At 48.4% G+C, this 20,704-nt stretch overlaps 1 protein-coding gene across 36 annotated transcripts in view; it reads left to right on the top strand.

Moving 5' to 3' along the window:
• LOC310892886 (uncharacterized protein) overlaps positions 1–20,704 on the top strand; it is a 151,038-nt gene that overhangs the window by 30,966 nt on the left and 99,368 nt on the right. For 4 of the 36 annotated variants that reach the window (XM_083821138.1, XM_083821126.1, XM_083821143.1 and 1 more), the window contains exon 1: positions 1,036–1,174. The exons of the other annotated variants lie outside the window; for them this stretch is intronic. The gene's annotated coding sequence lies outside the window, so the exon portion shown is untranslated. Of the gene's footprint in view, positions 1–1,035; positions 1,175–20,704 lie in introns of those variants that run through there. 36 annotated transcript variants of the gene reach the window in all.

The following is a 20,704-nucleotide window of genomic DNA, read 5'->3' as shown; positions in this document are numbered from 1 at the left end:
GAGAGAGAGAAGGAAGAGCAGGCAGCAGCTGGAAGTAGCAATCCCCTGTGCTTGCCCCATGCTACCACTTGCCAGCAGCCAGAACCTGCTTTGCACCCTCTAGGCCACGAGCACAAGGTGGCTATGACAGGACGTGCTACGGGACCTCTGCATGAATTCATGGGGCCCACTGTGACCTCACAAAACATCTGCAATGAGGTGGCAAATGCTCTGCGGGGGTAGCTACAGCAATGGAAGCAGACCAACTGGCAGCACAGAGGTAAACCTACTTGTGCTGCTCTAGTGTGGGAGGATATTGCTGCCTCAGTAGAAAAGATACGTAACAGAGATGCTCACGTGCCCAAGAGTCATGCCCCCAGAAAACATCATAATAAAGAGGTGGACTGAGCTTTGAGAACTCAAGTGTCTCACGTGGATGTCTACAGGGGACGGTAAGGCTGAGCTGTTTGTAGCTCAGTGGGCCCATGAAGTATCAGGACATAGGGGGAGGGATGCCACATGCAGAAAGATGCGCTTGTGATTGAGGGGTAGACCTGACCATTGAGGCCATCAACACAGGTCACCACCTGTGAGTGCTGAAACCTGCGCTGTGTGTGATCAAAGGAGCCATGAAAGTGAAGTCTCCCTGAATAGGGGGCGCTGGCTGGGATATCAGTATGGTGAGGCCTGGCAACTCGCCAACAAGCCTCTGGAAAGGTTAAGAGATAAAACAGAGTGTTAAAGACCACGTCACATGCATTGGGTGCTGGGACATGGAAACATTGGGACATGAATTTACCAGAGGGCACTTGGCTTCTCACTGCAGGGAGGATACACGCTCCGAAGCGTGCACAGAGAACAAAGCTGGTGAAGGGATCGGAAGACAAGACGAATGAGAAGCAGCCAAGGGAACAAGGGTTGTTGGGGTTTCTTAGTCTGCAGAGAAAGAGGCTGATGGGAGACCAGCCAGCCAGGATGATGTCACTCTCCTTGGGTGACAAGCAATAGGACCCAAGGAAACAGTCTCAAGCTGCACCTGGGCAGGTTTACGTTGGATAAAGGGAAGAATTTCTTCACAGAGGGAGGTGGTCAACCATTGCAATGGGCTGCCACAGGAAGTGGCGGTGCTCCCCCAACCCTGGAGGATTTAACAGACATGGATGTGGCAGTACACATGGCTTAGTGAGGAGATTTGGTAAGTCAGGTTGACAGTTGTACTTGATGGCCTTGAAGGGCACTGATCTCGCTTTGCCTGTTCCTAGGCAGGGGTCATCACCACTGTCTGGCTGCCTCCGACAGCTAGCCTGAGGAGAACATTCTGAGTGCATGGCACAGACTAACAGGACAACCCAAGATTGCCCAGAGCTGGACAAGAGCTATTGGCAAATCTACAATGGCCATGGCCATTTTGGCCATTGTTCCTCCTTCCTCCAATCTACCTGGGTCTTCCCTCTTCAAGACACTGTCAGCATTGCCTAGCACATGCTATTTCACATGCCAAGCCACTCCAATGAACACTTCCCTCCCCCTCCCCCCCCAGCAAATGCTCACATTCCTGCACTCACAATCACGTCCGCACAGCCACATTCCCACAGCAGCTTCTTAGTTAGGAAAGGATTTTGTAAAATACATTCTCATTTCAATAGACTGTATTTAATAAAATCCTCCTCAGCAGAATGAATGAAGCAGCTGTTTTGTTTTTTCCTGTCATTTCTTCTCTTTTCTTAGCTTTGCCAAACTTTTTGTCCTGGTTTCAGCTAGGATAGAGTTCGTTTGCCTCCTAGTAGCTGGTATGATGTTATGCTTTGGATTTAGGATGAGAGTAATGTTGATAACACACTGATGTTTTAATTGTTGCAGAGCAGTGCTTACACCAAGCCAAGGACTTTTCAGCTTCTCGCTCTGTCCTGCCAGCGAGCAGGCTAGGGGTGCAGCAGGAGCTGGGAGGGGACAGACCCAGGACAGCTGACCCAAACTGGCCAAAGGCGTATTCCATACCATCTGAATTCATGCTGAACAATATATAGGGGTGGCTAGCTGGGGTGGGGGGGACTGACTGCTCGGGGATAGGCTGGGCATCAGTCAGTGTGTATCACTTGTTTTGTATGCATCGTTAGTAGTAGTACTATTATTATTATTATTTTCTGTTCTAATAAACTGTCTCAATCTAAACCCACAAGCTTCACTTTCCTCTTTCTCTCCCCAATCCCAGAGAGGGAGGGTGGAGGATGAGTGAACAGCTGTGTGGTGCTTAGCTGGCAACTGGGTTAAACCACAACAGTCCTTTTTTGCCGCCCAACATGGGGCCAGAAGGGTTGAGATAACAACAGATCTGACTAGTGTGTGTTAAAACAAGATTTTTATAAGCATTACATCAGTTTAATAGTTCCTAATCACAATGCTGCTTTTTGTGATCTCAAGTCTGCTGTGCCAGTTTTCCAAATTGAGTTACATAGCACATTACTTAGTGTGTATGTTCCCTGTCATAGTGCTTATCACTTCTGGGGGTTGGTACAGGGTTATTATTTTGCTGTACTGTGTAACACGGGCTTATGGTATGACAGAATTACTGGCCGTGAGACTGATCTGGTATTTGTACTCAGCATTGTCATCAACTCCATACTTTGGGAATCCTACCTCAGAAACTGTAAATAATTACCCCTTTCATGCTGCTTCTTCAGGGAAGAATCTACGGAGGGGTCAGGGGAAGATGTTTTTTTCCCATGTGTTCACTATCCCTTTTGTCTCCTCCAGGCGAGTTAGGGTAGCTTTCCAGAACTTCAAATATCCTTGCGATGTTCAGACCAGCATGTTCTCCTTGCTATGTCTCCTGAGTGCACTTCAGGTTTTGTCTAAGGTTAAACAAATACTTAAGAGTGTCATCCAGAGATCTGTCCTGAGGCAGTATACTTATGAGTGGCAGGGAGAGGGGGAGGATAGAGGCAGGCATCTAGAGCAGTGGGACCTCCAGTGCTTTGGAAATTCACCCCCGAACACCTAAAACCTAAAAAAGTGGTAGAGCGCTTGAAAAAGGTGCGTCATCGCCCTGGCAGTACCAGACATACAGAAATCACTGCAACATGCTGGGGCTTGGCCTATGCTTACCGAGCTGCATTCGATGCCAATATAACCCCAGTGACAGACCCTGCAGCCACTTCAACCTGAGACAGGCCCAGCAGCCACTCCAAGCCCTAAAATGGGCCCTAAGGCTGAGCCAGGGAAACAAACTGTACCAGTGTCAGTTGCACCCGTAACCAAGGTGAAAAAATAGTATAGAGTCAGATCATTTAATACGCAGAGAAACTTCTGCTAAGACTAGGTATGGAGAAGACAAGGCCAGGCCATGAGAGGAACAGGAGGATGAAGATGTCACAAAAACAGCAGTATCTAGCCAAAACCTATCCCAGCGTGAGCTACGAGATGTGCGAAAAGATTTCGGTCGCTGTATAGGTGAGCAGCTTGTCACTTGGCTGCTCCGGTGCTGGGACACTGGAGCCAATTGTCTGGAATTAGAGGGCAGGGAAGCCAGGTGGCTGGGATCCCTTGCTAGAGATGCAGGACCACCTTACAGCCTCTGGAGGCATCTCCTGGCAGCTGTGAAGGAGAGGTATCCCTTCAAGGAAGAACTATGTCTTCCAGGCAAGTGGACCACTATGGAGAAGGGAATCCAGTACCTGAGGGAATTAGCCATACGGGAGGTGATTTATGAGGACCTAGACAACGAACAAATACCCACAGATCCAGATCAAGTCAAATGTACACGACCCACATAGCAGAAGTTTGTACGGAATGCACCATCATCATATGCCAGCTCATTGGCACTAATGGCCTGGGAAGAGCAAGAGGAACCCACAATGGATGAATTGGCTGAACAACTCTAGCAGTACAAAGAAAGTCTCTCCTCTTCCCTACAGGCCTGCATCTCGGCTGTGGAGAAACTTTCTGAAGAGGTCCACCAACTCAAAGAGAATTTATCTTCCTCCCCACCTGTACAAACCAGTGTCTCAGCAATCAGGGGTAAGCATCCTTCTGTGCAAGGAAGATGACAGAGTGGGTACACACCCTGTGCCACCCTGTGGTTTTACCTACGTGACTGTGGAGAAGACATTAGAAAATGGGATGGAAAAATCTACCTCAACCCTAGAGGCACGAGTACGTGAGTTGCAGAAGAAAACAATCAGGGAAAAAGGGGTTCTCTGAAAAGCTTGCTGCTCCAACTTCCAGCAAGCAGTCCTTCAGACACAGAAACGAAGATTCTGACCAGGATTAGAGGGGCCCTGCCTCCTGCCAGGGGGAGGAAAGGGACAATCAAGTTTATTGGACTGCGTGGATTTGATGGCCTGGCACATCAGACGCACGGAACTAGAAGGCTTTAGTAGACACTGGTGCACAGTCTACTGTAATGCCATCAGGCTATAAAGGGCCACAACCCATCTGTATTTATGGGGTGACGGGGGGATCCCAGCAGTTAACTGTACTGGAGGCTGAAGTGAGTCTAACTGGGAATGAGTGGCAAAAGCACCGTATTGTGACTGGCCCAGATGCTCCATGCATCCTTGGCATAGACTGTCACAGGACAGGATGTTTCAAGGACCCAGAAGGGTTCTGCTGGGCTTTTGGCATAGCTGCCTTAGAGACAGAGGACATTAAACACTTGTCTACCTTGCCTGGTCTCTCAGAGGACCCTTCTGTCGTGGGGCTGATGAGGGTCAAAGAACAGCAGGTGTCAATCGCTACCACAACTGTGCACCGGCGGCAATATCGCACCAACCGAGACTCCCCGATTCCCATCCATAAGCTAATTTGTCAACTGGAGAGCCAAGGAGTGATCAGCAAGACTCATTCACCTTTTAATAGTCCCATATGGCCAGTGCAAAAGTCTAATGGTGAGTGGAGACTAACAGTGGACTATCGTGGCCTGAACGAAGTCACGCCACCACTGAGTGCTGCAGTGCCGGACATGCTAGAACTCCAGTATGAACTGGAATCAATGACAGCCAAGTGGTACACCACAATTGGTACACTGATTATATCGTTATGCGGTGATACAGCAGAGAAAGTTTTCGAGAAAGGGAAGAAAATAGTCCAAATCCTTCTAAAGGCTGGTTTTGCCATAAAACAAAATGAAGTCAAAGGACCTGCACAAGAGACCCACTTTTTTGGAATAAAATGGCAAGATGGACATCAGCAAATCCCAATGGATGCGATCAACAAATAACAGCGATGTCTCCACCAACTAGCAAAAAAACACAAACTTTCCTAGGTGTCATGGGGTTTTGGAGAATGCATATTCCAAATTACAGTCTGATTGTAAACCCGCTCTACCAAGTAACCCGTAAGAAGAATGATTTCAAATGGTGCCCTGAGCAATGACAAGCCTTTGAACAAACTAAGCAGGAAATAATTCATGCAGTAGCCCTTGGGCCAATCCAAACAGGACCAGATGTAAAGAACATGCTCTACACTGCAGCCGGGGAGAATGGCCCCCCCCGGAGCCTCTGGCAGAAACAGCCTGCAGAAACTCGAGGTTAACCCCTAGGGTTTTGGAGTCAGGGATACAGAGGATCTGATGCCTGCTACACTCCCACCAAAAAGGAGGTATCAGCAGCATATGAGGGAGTTTGATCTGCTTCGGAAGTGGTCAGTACTGAAACACAGCTCCTCCTGGCACCCCAACTGCCAGTACTGGGCTGGATGTTCAAAGGAAGCATCCCCTCTACACATCAAGCAACTGATGCTACATGGAGTAAGCAGGTTGCACTGATTACGCAACTCAGCAGGCTCAAACAGGAAACCCCAGTCCTCCAGGAATCTTGGAAGTGGTTATGGACTGGCCAGAAGGTAAACATTTTGGGGTATCACCAGAGGAGGAGGTGGCCAATACTGAAGAAGTCCCACTGTACAACAAGCTACCAGAAAACAAGAATATACCCTGTTCACTGATGGGTCTTGTCATACTGTGGGAAAGCATTGGAGATGGAAAGCTGCTGTATGGAGTCCTACATGACATGTTGCAGAAGCTATTGAGGGAGAAGGTGAATCGAGTCAGTTTGCAGAAGTGAAAGCCATCCAGCTGGCTTTAGATACTGCTGAACGAGAAAAGTGGCCAGTTCTCTATCTCTATACTGATTCATGGATGGTAGCAAATGCCCTGTGGGGGTGGTTACAGCAATGGAAGCAGAACTGCCAGCACGGGGGCAAACCCACCTGGGCTGCTGCATTGTGGCAAGATATTGCTGCCCAGGTAGAGAACCTGGTTATAAAGGTATGCCATGTAGATGCTGATGTGCTTCAAAAATCAGGCTACTGAAGAACATCAGAACCACCAGCAGGTGGATCAGGCTGCTCAGACTGAAGTGGTTCAGGTGGACCTGGACTGGCAACATAAGGGTGAATTATTTATAGCTCAATGGGCTCATGACACCTCAGGCCATCAGGGGGGCAGGTGAGCGAACAACTGTGTGGTGCTTAGCTGCCAGCTGGGTTAAACCACAACAATGAAGCAGCTGTTTTGTTTTTCCTGTCATTTCTCTTTTCTTAACTTTGTTTCACCATTTTGTTTTCATCCACACTGTCAGAATTGCTCTGATGGCCAGACTGAGGTAAACAGTTGGAAGACACAGAATGAAGTAGCTTTGTGCTTTAGTAGTTCCCCTCCCACAACTCTGAGGAACCCTCCCACACTTGTTCAACAGTACAGAAGTTAAGTCACTAACTTGTCTGGGGTCCCCCTCTGTGCAAGTGAGGGGGACTAGTGTGGACAGGGTCTTCTTCCCACTGCCAGAACCAGGGCACTTCAAGAGTCCTCGAGAGTGGGTAGGATTTACAGGTTAGAATCCATTTCTTAGGACTGGAAATTGCCATCTCCAACTCTGAGAGATCTTCTCTTCTAGGGTGAAAGCAAGCTTCGTCTGGCACTAGTTGTCTGCAACAAAGTTTTGGAAAAGAAAATTAATTAAGAAGCAAATGGTAAAAATGTCTCTCAACAGAAATCAACAGCCAGGCCCTGGTCAGCATTCTGAGTGCATGTCAGAGTAACAGCGGGACCACAACCAACCAGGGCTTGGCCAGAGCTAAGGAATAGCTATTGACAAATCTTCAATTGCACACTCACATACATGTGCACACGGGCACATTCTCACAGGGGCAGCTAACTTAAATGAAATGCATTCTAGGAAATCCTAACTTCCATTAAAGGAAGCATTTTGGAGCTCTTTAGTTCTATTCTGCCTTTCCTTTGCCTCCCATTCCCTTCCAATGCACATTCCCATATCAGCTTCCATAGTTCCATTGCACCCCCTCCAAGTAAGAGAGCCAGCTCTGCCATCAAATTCACTGGAAGCACTGGAATTACTCAGAGATTCCCTTTTTTGCACAATATCATTCACTTTTCTCTAGTCAAATATATGGGAAAAGTACACTGCCACCCTGGCAAGTCTAGAGAGATTGAGACTCACTGCAATGTGCTGCAGCCTGGCTCATCTGTGCCTACCAAACCCACACTTAATGCTAATCCAACCCCTGTTACCACACCACCACCCCCCCACAAAAAGGCAGCCCTGAGCCCACTCCAACCCCTGCAACAGGTCCAGTAGCTGGGCCAGAGAACTAACCTATGCCAGTACCGGTCACCCGCTGCCTTCCAGGTTACACCAGAACAAACAGCCCCAAACCGCCTGTTTTAGCCTCAAATGCAATGCACTGCAGCATGTCCCAAGCCAACAGAGGTGTGAAGTCAGTTCTTACTCTGTGACATTAGTCAAGACTGGCTCTTATCCCTGCAATCGGCTTCCTCATGAGGACAAGTGGAAGGGCAGGCACCGCTCTCTTCTCTTTAGTGACCAGTGACAGGACTCACAGGAACAGTGTCAAGCTGCAACAGGGGAGGTCCAGGCTGGACATCAGGAAGAGGTTCTTTACCAAGAGGGTTGTTACGCACTCAAACAGGCTCCCCAGGGATGTAGTCACAGCACCAAGCCTGTAGGAGTTCAAGAAGCATTTGGACTGTGCTCTTATGTAGTCTCAATTATTGGGTAGACCTGTGTGGTGCCAGGAGTTGGGCTCGATCCTTGTGGGTCCCTTCCAACTCAGGATGTTCTATAATTCTATGATTAATCTGCCCATGGCTCTGGCAAAAGATCTAGCTGAAAGGCAGCTTTTTGCAGAGATTTTAGGTACACGCATGACCTGCAGGCACTCCTGCAATCAAACACAGAGGAGAAAAGTTTTCATTCCATGCTGTGACAGGCTTCTCCATGGGGGGAGGGGCAATGACTCTAAGGGCCAAGGATAATGATGTGGGATGCTCACACAGGCCTAGATACCCACAGCTGCAGGGAGCCTTTGCCTGTGATGTCAGTGCCCTCCAAGTCAACAGGTGTTCAAGATTTACCTCTGCCATCCCTAGAATGACCCCATGAACAGTAGTGCACTTGCAGGGGGGGCTGAACCATCACCACCTCCAGCTGTGTCCAGTCTTCTTTCAAGAAAGATTTGCTGGCAACTCTAGGTTGATCACAAGTGCAATTAACTATTACCCATCTTAAAAGGCAAATCAAGATGGACATTTTTGAAATTACCAGCAGGAAGTGTGTATTATAGGTGAGCCAGTGTTCTTCTGTTGGAGCTACAGCATCTGAAAATATAACTACAGCTGAGAGCTCAAGTGGTTGCATGTCAGGCTGAAACATGCCCAGCTTCTCCTGCTGTCTGCATCCCATTCCAGCACCACTGCTGATTTACCCCACATGTTCAGTCCTCCCCTGACTATTTCCAAGGACTTAGTGCAATGTTTCTCAGAAATCTCCAAAGTAGAAATACAAAAACATACAATCAGACATCCTAGAATGGCACCCAGTGTACAAGGAACTAGAAAGTAGTACGTATTATTCCTTAGAAGTACAAGGGATATTTGACCAGGTAGCTTACATGGAAGTGACACCTTGACCAATACAAACTCTAAACAAGTAAAAGAATTAAAACATCTCAGAAAAATGTAACCTTCCTAAGTTGAAAAAGCTTCACTACCTCGTGGTGCAGTATGATGCAGTTTTATCATCTTGTGAACACCCACTAGGGAATAGAGATGCACTTTATAGAGTATTTCTCAGAAAACTACTTACATATTTAGTGTACAAGATTTATGTCAGCATGGATTACTTTACAGATCCTATTTTTCACTCAAGGCCCAGTGGATTTTCTCCTGTTACACCAGATGCAGTGAACAAACGCTAACATCTCTCATCTCCACATAGAATCTTTCCCCAACTTGTTTTAATTGAAATAATCACGTGTAAAGAAAACTATCCTATCATCTTCCTGTTTTTTTTTAAGATGTCTTTTTTGTACAGAACATTTTTCAGCCAAAACACCACTTCTATCAAGAATGGCCAATTGTCTTTAGTCAGTGTGAAAACTGTCGTTTCCAATATGCCACATCTCACGATTTTGTATGTTAACATGTTCAAGTGTCCATGTTAATTTTTGAGCACACAGTTCAGAGGTTACGTGATCAAATGAATGAATGATTAAGAGGAGCTATCTAGAAATTGAACCTTAATTCATGAAGTCTAGAGTTAAAGTCCTGTGACATTGTGCACATTTCTTAATGTTGACCTTACCAACCGGCTGTGGGTAATATTTGTACTCAATTTTCAAAGGAGCCATCTCAGAAATAAGGGAGCCCATTTCATGCACAAGTAATTCTCAGAAGTGCCTAATTTATTTTGATCATCATCTTTTGGCTCCTTAAGCCTTAAAATCCTTCACCTTCTAACAAGATTCTACCCTAAGAGGGGGGAAAAAAGAGCTGGAAGAGATGTGAGAACGTTTTAAAGTAGAACAGGGACACTTACATGAGAAAGAGCAAGCAGTTCTGCAAGACTGCTAAAACAGATCTGTAACCATATTCATGTAACAAATCAAACATGCTTACAGTGACGAGGATAACAGTAAAGCTCATGTTTTCTTTCTTGATCCATAGTTGTTCCATGGTATTTCATCAGTCATTGATGTAACCAGTCACGTGTCACTCGGCTTGCTGAACTGCTGTCTTAAATATAAAAAACAGCTTAGTTTTACGTTGACAGGGAATACTAAGAATTTCAAGTACAAACCATTTGGTCTCTCAAAAGTATTAACCTAAGCTCCCTGACACAGTATTGTAATACCATATGCTAGTTTGGAGCAATGCATCCAAAGGTATCAAAAATCACTTGGAAGGGTTACCTTTATACTTACGTTCTCTCACCAGAGAAGCAGCGAAGATGCATCCATCATTATTTCTTCTCCTTTTCATTTGGAAGTTACCATTCTCTCAAAATCCTTGGGCAAAAACCTGAGAACAGAGCAAGTGGAAGCAGAATCAACAGCAAGTTGGAGGATAGAGATGAACAGAAGTATACTGCGTCACAGAGAACATAGAGGTCAAAAAGTTGAAGAAACCGAGATGGATAGCTGCTCACAAAAGGGAAGAAGGGCACAGGAAAAGAGAGCAGACATCTTGAAAGATAGCCATTTATGACCTAAGAGCTACTCAGGAAGGCAGAGAAAAACATGGAGAAAAATCTGAGCAGTGTAGGAGGTGAAATTTCTATCACTGCAGTTAATTTACTTGAGCTCTTTGTGAAATAAATGCTGTTAAGTATTTTCTTCCAGAAGACACCAGAACAGTAGCTAAGTTAGCCAAACGTTCTTAGATTGAAAATGCAATTGGATTGTTTTATCAGTTTGAACACTGAAAATATGACAGGTATGAACTGTCACAAATGGAATTAGTATGTGGAAAAGCCAGTTGTTTGCCTTTGAGATTCATGCCACAAAAATGAAGTAGTTACGCATCTAGAGTTCCTCTCACTTTAGAAAGAGAAATTCCCCAAAATAGTCAGGAGATGAAATGACCATTTTTTTCAGAGTAGCATGCAGAGTGTTCCCCCAACTCCCCAAAAAAGTAAACAAGGCTAAGTGACTTCACTACCTAGACCTACCATCATTCTTGTTTTTAGAAGAGGACAGGTGCATTCTGGAAGTGCCACATCACCTTTGTTTGCCTCCCCACCAGACTCATTTCTCCATTTAGAAGGCCTAGAGGAGTGGAGTTCTGAGATTCTTGATGCATTTTAGGGAAGATGGAGAAGCCTTGAAGGACTGTTTCAAAGATGCTGGTAACTCAGTTCTTGAACTATGGAGTTGGTCAAGAGCTGCCAGGAAGGTGCTTTGTTCAGAAAGCACAGGTTACGACCTTAACCACATTACCCAACAACCCCTCACCAAACACCCTACTAATAAAATACTGAAAAGCCCTGTCATTTGGATTGCCCTTGTACCTGACTGTTAGAAAACATGGGCTTCACAAGCAATATACTCCAAGTCTTTCCCACTTCCTTAAACCACATTACCTCTTTGCCTTCAGGAAGAAACAGTTGATTGGATCTATTCTGCAATTCCCTAGGGAATAAAGAAACAGCTCTGTACTTTCAAACCATCTTTAGAGGAAACCACACGAGAAAGGTCTGGCATGGTGAAGACACACCTTTACTAGTTGATTGTCTTATTTTCTCAATCTAAAACAAGTACAACAGATAACGCAGCACAGCAACAGTCTCTCAGATTCACCCTTAATCGTGGTAGTGGAGCACATGCAAGTATTCCAGACATTTACAGGCAAAACACCTTCCCAAGTTTGAATGCTAACACAGTTGAGCACAGTTACAAGGGACAAACCGGATACAGAAAGCTCTATCACCCAAGCTGCCTGAGCCAAAGGCAATCTTTGACACAACTCATGGAAACCTAAGACTCAGTCAAGTCCCCTTCTTCCTCTCCAACTAGGGAGGATACAAGTCCACCACTGCAGGCATACACACACTTGCAGATCCCTGAACACCAAACAAGGCCCCTCTGGCAGGGGAGAGCCCCTGCCCAGCTCCCAGACCCCTTACCTACTTCACAGCTCTCCTTCTCACCAGCAGTTCCAGCTTCAACTCTCCTGCAACACTCCATCCTGGTTTGGGCTGGAAGTATCTTCCTCCCAGTACCTGGTGTGGTGCTGTGTTTTGGATTTAAAACGACCCACGCTGGTAACACACTGATGTTTTAATTGTTACAGAGCAGTGCTTTCAGAAAGCCAGAGACTTCTCAGCTTCTCATACCACCCTGCCAGTGGGCAGGCTGGGGGCACACAAGGAGCTGGGAGGGGACAGAACCAGGACAGCTGACCCTCAAGTGGTTTAAGGAATGTTCCAGATGTGGGGTGACTAGCCAGAGGGTTGGAAGACCACCGTGTGGGGACAGCCTAGGAATCAGCCAGGGGGTGATGAGTAATTAATTGCATAAAGCATCACTTGATTTGTACAGGCCCCTGCTACTCATCCCCAGCCCAACTGAAGAGCCCACAGGTGAACACGCAGCCACACCCCCGGCTAGGCAAGATCCACACAGCTCTCTCCACCACCAGGCATGACCTGCAGCCTCCCTCCAGCCAACACTGCACAGCCCTGCCCTCCCCTCGCTCATACCAGACACCCCCCCCCACACACACAACAGCTCAGCTGGGGCACACCGCTCCTGTCCCAGCACCCCCACGTACCAAACCCCACTCTGTCCCAGCACCAGGCACTGCATGAACCCAATAAGGGGTGGCCGGGACCGCTCAGGTCCCAAGCACCCGGAGGCTGCAACGATCGGGCACAACCCCGAGCCCACCACGGAGACGTCCCGGCGACGGCAGACCCTGGCTGAACCTCGCCCTTCACCTCAGGACCCGCTCCCATCCCCTCGCACGCCAGGCGCAGGGGCTGCACCTCCCCACTTGTAACGGCGCTACTTCAGCCTCGGGGTTTCACCACGGGCTCAACGACCCGCTAACGACAGCTCCGTCGCTCCACAAAGGCCCGAGGAGACCCCAGCACCCCCAGGAAAAGAGGAACGGGAAGGAGCAGGCAGACACGCGCAGAGCCACGGCAAACCTGAGCACCGCCCTCGCCTCCAGCGCTGCCACACAGCCCCGCTCCCGCAGCACCGCCGAAAGCCACCCCCTACCCTCCTCGGCGCCATTTATAGGCCAGCCTCGAGTCCCCGCCCCCCGCCCTCACACGCTAATTATGCTAAGTACACCCAGAATGCTAATTAGCCGCAGTCCGTGTTCCAGAACTTTCTGGTAAGGGGTTGGGGGGGGGGCGCTGTTGCTGAGGTGCTCCCTGCCCCCCGGCTGTCAGAGCCACGGCTGCACAGGGGGCAGGTGGTTGCTGGGGGGTGCCCTGAAAAAGGGCTGCCCTGCCTTCGCGAGGTCCGCTCTTCTCAGCCAAATTGAAATGGATTGAGCTCCTTTCCTACCAAGTGTGTCACACGTCGTCTTTTTCTCCTCGGTCTCTCACAGGCACCACGGGCTGGGGATGCCTACACCCCTGGCCTGGCTCCAGCAGCTGGCACCCAGCGCACTCATCAGTCCACCCGGTAGCTGGCTGTCCGCGCTCGAAGTCATACAATCCCAAAATCATTTTGCTCAGAAAATAAATAAATAAATAAAAAGACGAAACCTTTAAACCTTGAATAGTTGTACTTGCCTTTTCCTGGCTTCCCTCTGCCTCCTTGCCAGGCTTGGACACCACCTGAAACCAAAACATAACACCCTACCAGCTACTAGGAGGAAAACGAACTCTATCCTAGCTGAAACCAGGACAAAAAGTTTGGCAAAGCTAAGAAAAGAGAAGAAATGACAGGAAAAAACAAAACAGCTGCTTCATTCATTCTGCTGAGGAGGATTTTATTAAATACAGTCTATTGAAATGAGAATGTATTTTACAAAATCCTTTCCTAACTAAGAAGCTGCTGTGGGAATGTGGCTGTGCGGACGTGATTGTGAGTGCAGGAATGTGAGCATTTGCTGGGGGGGGAGGGGGAGGGAAGTGTTCATTGGAGTGGCTTGGCATGTGAAATAGCATGTGCTAGGCAATGCTGACAGTGTCTTGAAGAGGGAAGACCCAGGTAGATTGGAGGAAGGAGGAACAATGGCCAAAATGGCCATGGCCATTATAGATTTGCCAATAGCTCTTGTCCAGCTCTGGGCAATCTTGGGTTGTCCTGTTAGTCTGTGCCATGCACTCAGAATGTTCTCCTCAGGCTAGCTGTCGGAGGCAGCCAGACAGTGGTGATGACCCCTGCCTAGGAACAGGCAAAGCGAGATCAGTGCCCTTCAAGGCCATCAAGTACAACTGTCAACCTGACTTACCAAATCTCCTCACTAAGCCATGTGTACTGCCACATCCATGTCTGTTAAATCCTCCAGGGTTGGGGGAGCACCGCCACTTCCTGTGGCAGCCCATTGCAATGGTTGACCACCTCCCTCTGTGAAGAAATTCTTCCCTTTATCCAACGTAAACCTGCCCAGGTGCAGCTTGAGACTGTTTCCTTGGGTCCTATTGCTTGTCACCCAAGGAGAGTGACATCATCCTGGCTGGCTGGTCTCCCATCAGCCTCTTTCTCTGCAGACTAAGAAACCCCAACAACCCTTGTTCCCTTGGCTGCTTCTCATTCGTCTTGTCTTCCGATCCCTTCACCAGCTTTGTTCTCTGTGCACGCTTCGGAGCGTGTATCCTCCCTGCAGTGAGAAGCCAAGTGCCCTCTGGTAAATTCATGTCCCAATGTTTCCATGTCCCAGCACCCAATGCATGTGACGTGGTCTTTAACAGTCTGTTTTATCTCTTAACCTTTCCAGAGGCTTGTTGGCGAGTTGCCAGGCCTCACCATACTGATATCCCAGCCACCGCCCCCTATTCAGGGAGACTTCACTTTCATGGCTCCTTTGATCACACACAGCGCAGGTTTCAACACTCACAGGTGGTGACCTGTGTTGATGGCCTCAATGGTCAGGTCTACCCCTCGATCACAAGCACATCTTCCTGCATGTGGCATCCCTCCCCCTATGTCCTGATACTTCATGGGCCCACTGAGCTACAAACAGCTCAGCCTTACCGTCCCCTGTAGACATCCACGTGAGACACTTGAGTTCTCAAAGCTCAGTCCACCTCTTTATTATGATGTTTTCTGGGGGCATGACTCTTGGGCACGTGAGCATCTCTGTTACGTATCTTTTCTACTGAGGCAGCAATATCCTCCCACACTAGAGCAGCACAGGTAGGTTTACCTCTGTGCTGCCAGTTGGTCTGCTTCCATTGCTGTAGCTACCCCCGCAGAGCATTTGCCACCTCATTGCAGATGTTCTGTGAGGTCACAGTGGGCCCCATGAATTCATGCAGAGGTCCCGTAGCACGTCCTGTCATAGCCACCTTGTGCTCGTGGCCTAGAGGGTGCAAAGCAGGTTCTGGCTGCTGGCAAGTGGTAGCATGGGGCAAGCACAGGGGATTGCTACTCCCAGCTGCTGCCTGCTCTTCCTTCTCTCTCTCTCTGTTCTCCTCCTCTTGGTGGCCCCATGTCCCGGGGAGACCTTGACTATCCCATGGTTAGGACTGCGCCCAGGTAGGGTTGGCAGTGAGGGATGCTCTGGCAATGCTGGCTCTGGGCCCAGCACCACGTTCTTGGGGCTGCCTGGCAAGCAGTCTTGGCTGGCAGGGCCATAAGGGAAGCCGTTGGCGCTAATGGGAGCTTTGCTGCCCTGTGCCTGGTTACTGCAGGGTGGGGGGCAATGGCTCTTGAGCATCTCCCCATATCCCAGCTTGGGGCCTCAGGGATGGCCTGGAGGGAAGAGCTCAGCTGCTGTTGACTCCAGGCACAACAGCCTTTCTCCTGTTCCCCTGCAGCACTCCCCTAACAACGCCAGGTCTCCCTGCCAGGTCCCCAGCCCACAGCCGAGAAGCGCAGATGGGGTGGTGCTGGGTGAGCCATCTGCTGGCCAGCGCGCCCTGGACTGTGAGCAGCGCAATGACACCCTGTTGTCCTCTGCAGCTCCCTGTTCAGTTTTTCCTGCTTTGGGGAACGTAACAGGCCCCCCGGTAGGCAAGCACAGCCTTGTCTGTCCAGCGGGTCTTTGAGTGCTGGTGCCTATTGCCCTGAGTCAGCATCTGGGGAGCTGCTGGGTCCCACGTGTGGATCTCATCGTCCCTGTGCTGTCACTGCACATCCCGTGTAATGAAGCCTATTAGAGTGTGTCACGAAGGCTTTCCTCTTCTGTACTCCATTGCAGGTTCTCATGTAGGCAGCGCTTATTCAGCTTCTCCCCTGAAAACTGGTTCTGAGCCTTGGGGGAATCCCAGGGGTGAGTTGCCTATATTGCTGTCCTTGGGTGTTTGTCTGGGCCCTGGTCAGGGCTCACCCAACGTTAGCCACTTGTGGCTTCCACGGCATTACGTGATCCCCTTCCAGTCTCTGCAGCCCCTTTCCAGGGGAGCGTAGCACAACATGGAGAGAAAAACTTGGTTGTCTTTGCTTGCTTACAGCTCTGCCTGCAGGCCGCCCATCTCGGCAGTACCGTTTTCTTAAGCATCAAGGCTTTTCCAGGGGTAAGCAGCCCACCTTTATTGGCTTTGCAGTGACAGCATTTATTTTCAGTCTTGTTTTCAGGGGAATGTACCTTCATACATTCTTCACTGCTGCTCAGATACATGTAAGAGCAAAGTGGGAATCAAGTAAGGCTTCTTTATCTCGTGAAGCTGCATTGCAAGCTGCTGAAGCCTTGAGCTTCTTCCAGCATTGTCTGCAAAGACAGCAGCTTTTGGGGCTGAGTTTAGAGCCTGAGTGAACTCCTGGGGGTCCTTTTCCCCAGGAGCTGTGCACATGGTGAGTTTTATGCCAATACAGTTCCCGTGCTGGCATCTGGTACCACACTGCCACGTGCTCGTCAGTGGAAGGGGGGAACGGGTGTCAGGCAGCATTAGTGTTTCCTGCCATTCAAAGCTGAAGGAGTTTATTACAGTATGTGACAGGAGCTGTTCTCGTGTGCCTTTGGTTGCAGATGTGGCCACAGGTGCTGGCTCTGCATCTCTTCAGTGGAATCCTGATTCTGAGTCTTGGAGAGGTCACCTGGGTACATTGGCTCTATATATTTCATGAGGGAGCTGCCAGGCTACACCCAGGAGGTCAACCCAGCCACTCTGCAGGCATTTCTTAGGAAGCTGTTTATTGCAGCATTTCACACTAGCTTTCTTCCTCCATGTTTGTTTTCAGCTGTTCCCATAAAGAATGTTTCCCTCAGTTTTAGGATGGATCCTGGTTTTGAGCAACAGGGACCTCCCAAGTTGCCAATGCTTCTTTCGGAGTAAGAGTAAACATTTAGAGCGAAGAGAATGACAGGTGTTGGGGAGTAGTTACGAGTTCAAACTGCGTTTGCTGCCATTCAAAGCTGAAGATGTATCTTGCAGTATCTTACAGACAAAGCTCTTCTTTTTTCTGCCTTTGTTTGCAGATTTGGCCAGAAATGCTGGCTCTGGGTCTTTTCTACAAAATAGGGGTATGGAGCATGGGAGAAATTGCATGGGTAAGGCATGCATATTCATTCCCAAAGACACTGCTGGAGATAACCCTCATTCAGCCTCTCCCTCACGAGTGGGCTCTTGCTCAGGATGACTGTACCTGGTCATCCTTGTCCTCTAGCGCTAACACACGAGAATGAGGGAAAGCAACCAAGTGAAGATAACTGCTCGGACTTGCCAAAGACACTGCGAGACTGTCAGTGGTACAGAACTCCTAAAAGCGTGTGACTGTCCCATTTCCTCCAGGAGCTGGCGGTGAAAAAAATGCAGAGGTTTCGGATCACAAACGGGTGCCAGAGCGCATCGCAGTTGTGGTGCTGGCCATCCTTGTGTGTCTGTTCCTTCTGGCAGCTTTGGGCTACTCAGTGAAGTGGTTGCTGAAGATGAGACAACGGTGAGTAGGTTTTTCCCAGCAGTCTCTGCCAGATTGCTGCTCTGTGCAGGGAAGCATTTCTAGCGAGAACATCCTGGAGCACAAGGAGCTGTGGGCAGCTCTTTGCTGGGATTTCTGCTGAGAGACTTCTTTAATGTTAGCCTGTCGATTCGTATTAACGCATTTTCTTTTTGAAAACCCTTTTGTTCTGTCGCAGAGAACCATTGCTGGGTGAACCTTCCTTTCCCTTGTGGAGTAAAGATCCAGACAACGTGGAAAAAGAAAGAAAAATGGAAGAAATCGCAAAAGAGATTGAAAGTCTGCCTGAGGGACCATGCACATTATTAAGACCTCCACCAAATGCCCTGCATGAGAATTAAATGTGTTTGTGCAAACAAAATATTACACTAACCTTGCATGTTCAAAAGTGATTCTGCAGCCATTTCAGAGGTACAACAGTGGGGGTTATGTGTGAGAAACAAAGTAGTGTTTTTGCACTAGAAGTTGTTTTTGCAGTGGAAAATCCACTAACCGCGCATATTCAAAAGCGATTGTGCAGGTATGACAGTAGCATAACAATGGGGAGTGTGTTAAGCAGAGAAGAGGAAGGTCCCACTGTTGCAAAATAAGGAGGATAGCTAAGAAAAACAGAATGAGCAGTACGAAATCAGTGAAAACAAAAATTGCGGTCCCTCTAGTCAGGAGAGAAGGAAAAAAAGGAAAGGAGAAATTAACAGTTGGTCAAATAAAATTGTACATATATGGTATAGAAGGGCATCGAGTAGGTTATGAATCTGTAGTATTCAGCCAGTGAGGAAAGGGGAGAAATCAGGTGTCAGTAATAAGGAATATAAGGTTAAGATGAACTTTTACTGTGTGCTCCTGCTTGCAGGATGCCCACCATTGCCATAGCAAATAAAACAGCTTCACAGAAGACCCTGTCTGAAAAAAAAAAATCCTTCTCACATTATGATAAGCAGATCAGGGGTCAGTGGAAGTTTCAGCTGTCTTCCTCATTTTGGGACAGTGAAGAAATACAGGACGAGCAGTGCAAAATCCGCAAGAACAAAAAATCGCAGGCCCTCTAGTCCTGAGAGAAGGAAAAAAAAGGAAAACGACCAATTAATGGTTGGTCATATGCAATTGTACAGATATACAATACATATAGCAACAAGCGTCGAGCAGTTTGTGAACCTGTAGTACTCAGCCAATGAGGAAACAGGGGAGGAATTAAGCGTCGGGTAATAGGGAATCCGCACTCCTGCTTGCAGGATGCCTGCCAGTGCAGTTGCTAATAAAAATGCTATTTCACAGAGATCCTTGCCTGAGCCTGTGTTATTGACTCTTGTGTATCACAGATGCAAGGGGTAACACGGAGGACACAAGGTGCAGATGAGGCTGAGGCACTGAATGCCTTTTTGCTGTAGTTTTTCTGTCCTGTACAGAATTTATCAGACAATCAAGTGATCAGCTGTGCTTAGAACAAGTTTATGAAAGGCAGGTCCTGCCCGGCTCATTTGTGGACATCATCTACTAGAATCTTAGTAAAGCTTTTGAGAGTTTCCCGTGGTATTCTCCTGCAGAGACTGCCTGATCAGGGCTTGAAGAGGTTTGCTGGCTGAAGAACTGGCTGGGTGGCTGGGCTCAGAGACTCAGCGCAGAGTTCAATCCAGTTGGTGGCTGGTCGCCAGAGAGGTTCCCCAGTGCTCCATACAGAGGCCAGGGTCGTTCAGTATTCCCATCAGTGATCTGGAGAAGGGGTTCAAGTCCACCCTCAGTAAGCTTGCAGACAATACTAATTAGGGTCTCCAAAGCCATCTATCCTGAAGCAGACCAGCTCCCTGACAATTTGCATAGGCTAGGTCAACAGGCCAAGTCTGACTAAGTGACAGCCAGCAAATGTAAATGCTGGGTGCTGCATTTGCATCAGAACCCCAGAGCAGTGGTGTGGGCTTAGGGATGAGGGGCTGGAAAGTTGCCCAGCGGAAAAGGGCCCGATCCCAGCAACTGGGCTGTGGGTATGAGCTGTGAGATGGCACAAATCTTCTTGTGTATCACCCAGGTGAGCACCCCGTCACCTGGTTGCTCCAGTGCAGGAATAAGAAGGCCAGTAGCCTGGAATTAGAGCGCAGGGAAGCCAAGCGGCTGGATCCCTCTGAGGGAAGGTGATGTTGACAGAGCAATGGGATAATGGTCACAAGCCATCAGCATCCAGAGGCAAGTCCTGTTAGGTGTGGAAGAGAACTATCCCTTCAGGGAAGAGGTCACCCAAGCAAGTGGACCTCCATGGAGACGGGTATCCAGTACTAAAGGAAGTTAGCCACGCTGGAGAGAGTTTATGGTGACTTGCAGTACGATGACCAATTCTCTAAAGATCCAGATTAAGTCAAGTGCATACAACCACTGTAGCACAGGTTTGTATGGAGTGCCCCATTGTTCTATGCCAACTCATTGGCAGTAACGAGCCGGAAAGACAACGAACATATGCCACACTAATCGGCTGGCCAACTTCAGCAATGCAAAAAAAGCCTCTCTCCCTCCCTATAGACTCACATCTCAGCTGTTGAGAAGCTTTCCTCAAAGGCCCACCAATCAAGAATGCTGTGCAGAAGCTGTCCTGGAAGTTCCGGCAGTTCAATAAGGTTACGTCCTACTCCCTACCTGTACAAACCAGTATCTAAGCTACTAGGAGCAAGCACTGCTCTCTGCTCAAGAGGATATAGTAGGTACACACCACATGCCACCCTGCAGTTTAACCTGCGTGATCGTGGAGAGGACATGAAAAAATGGGATGGAAAAATCTACCTTGACCCTAGAGGTACACAAATTGCAAGGAGAACAATTGCAAAAGCAGTGTCTTCTGAGAAAACTGCTGCTCCAGTTTCCATGGGCAGTCATCCAGACACAGTAACGAATACTGTGACCAGGA

The sequence above is a fragment of the Anser anser genome (genome assembly GCF_964211835.1).
Source record: "Anser anser genome assembly, chromosome: 1".
In the NCBI taxonomy this organism is placed as follows: domain Eukaryota; kingdom Metazoa; phylum Chordata; class Aves; order Anseriformes; family Anatidae; genus Anser; species Anser anser.
The sequence above is the reverse complement of the archived record's forward strand: the minus strand, read 5'-3'. Positions and strand labels throughout refer to the sequence as shown.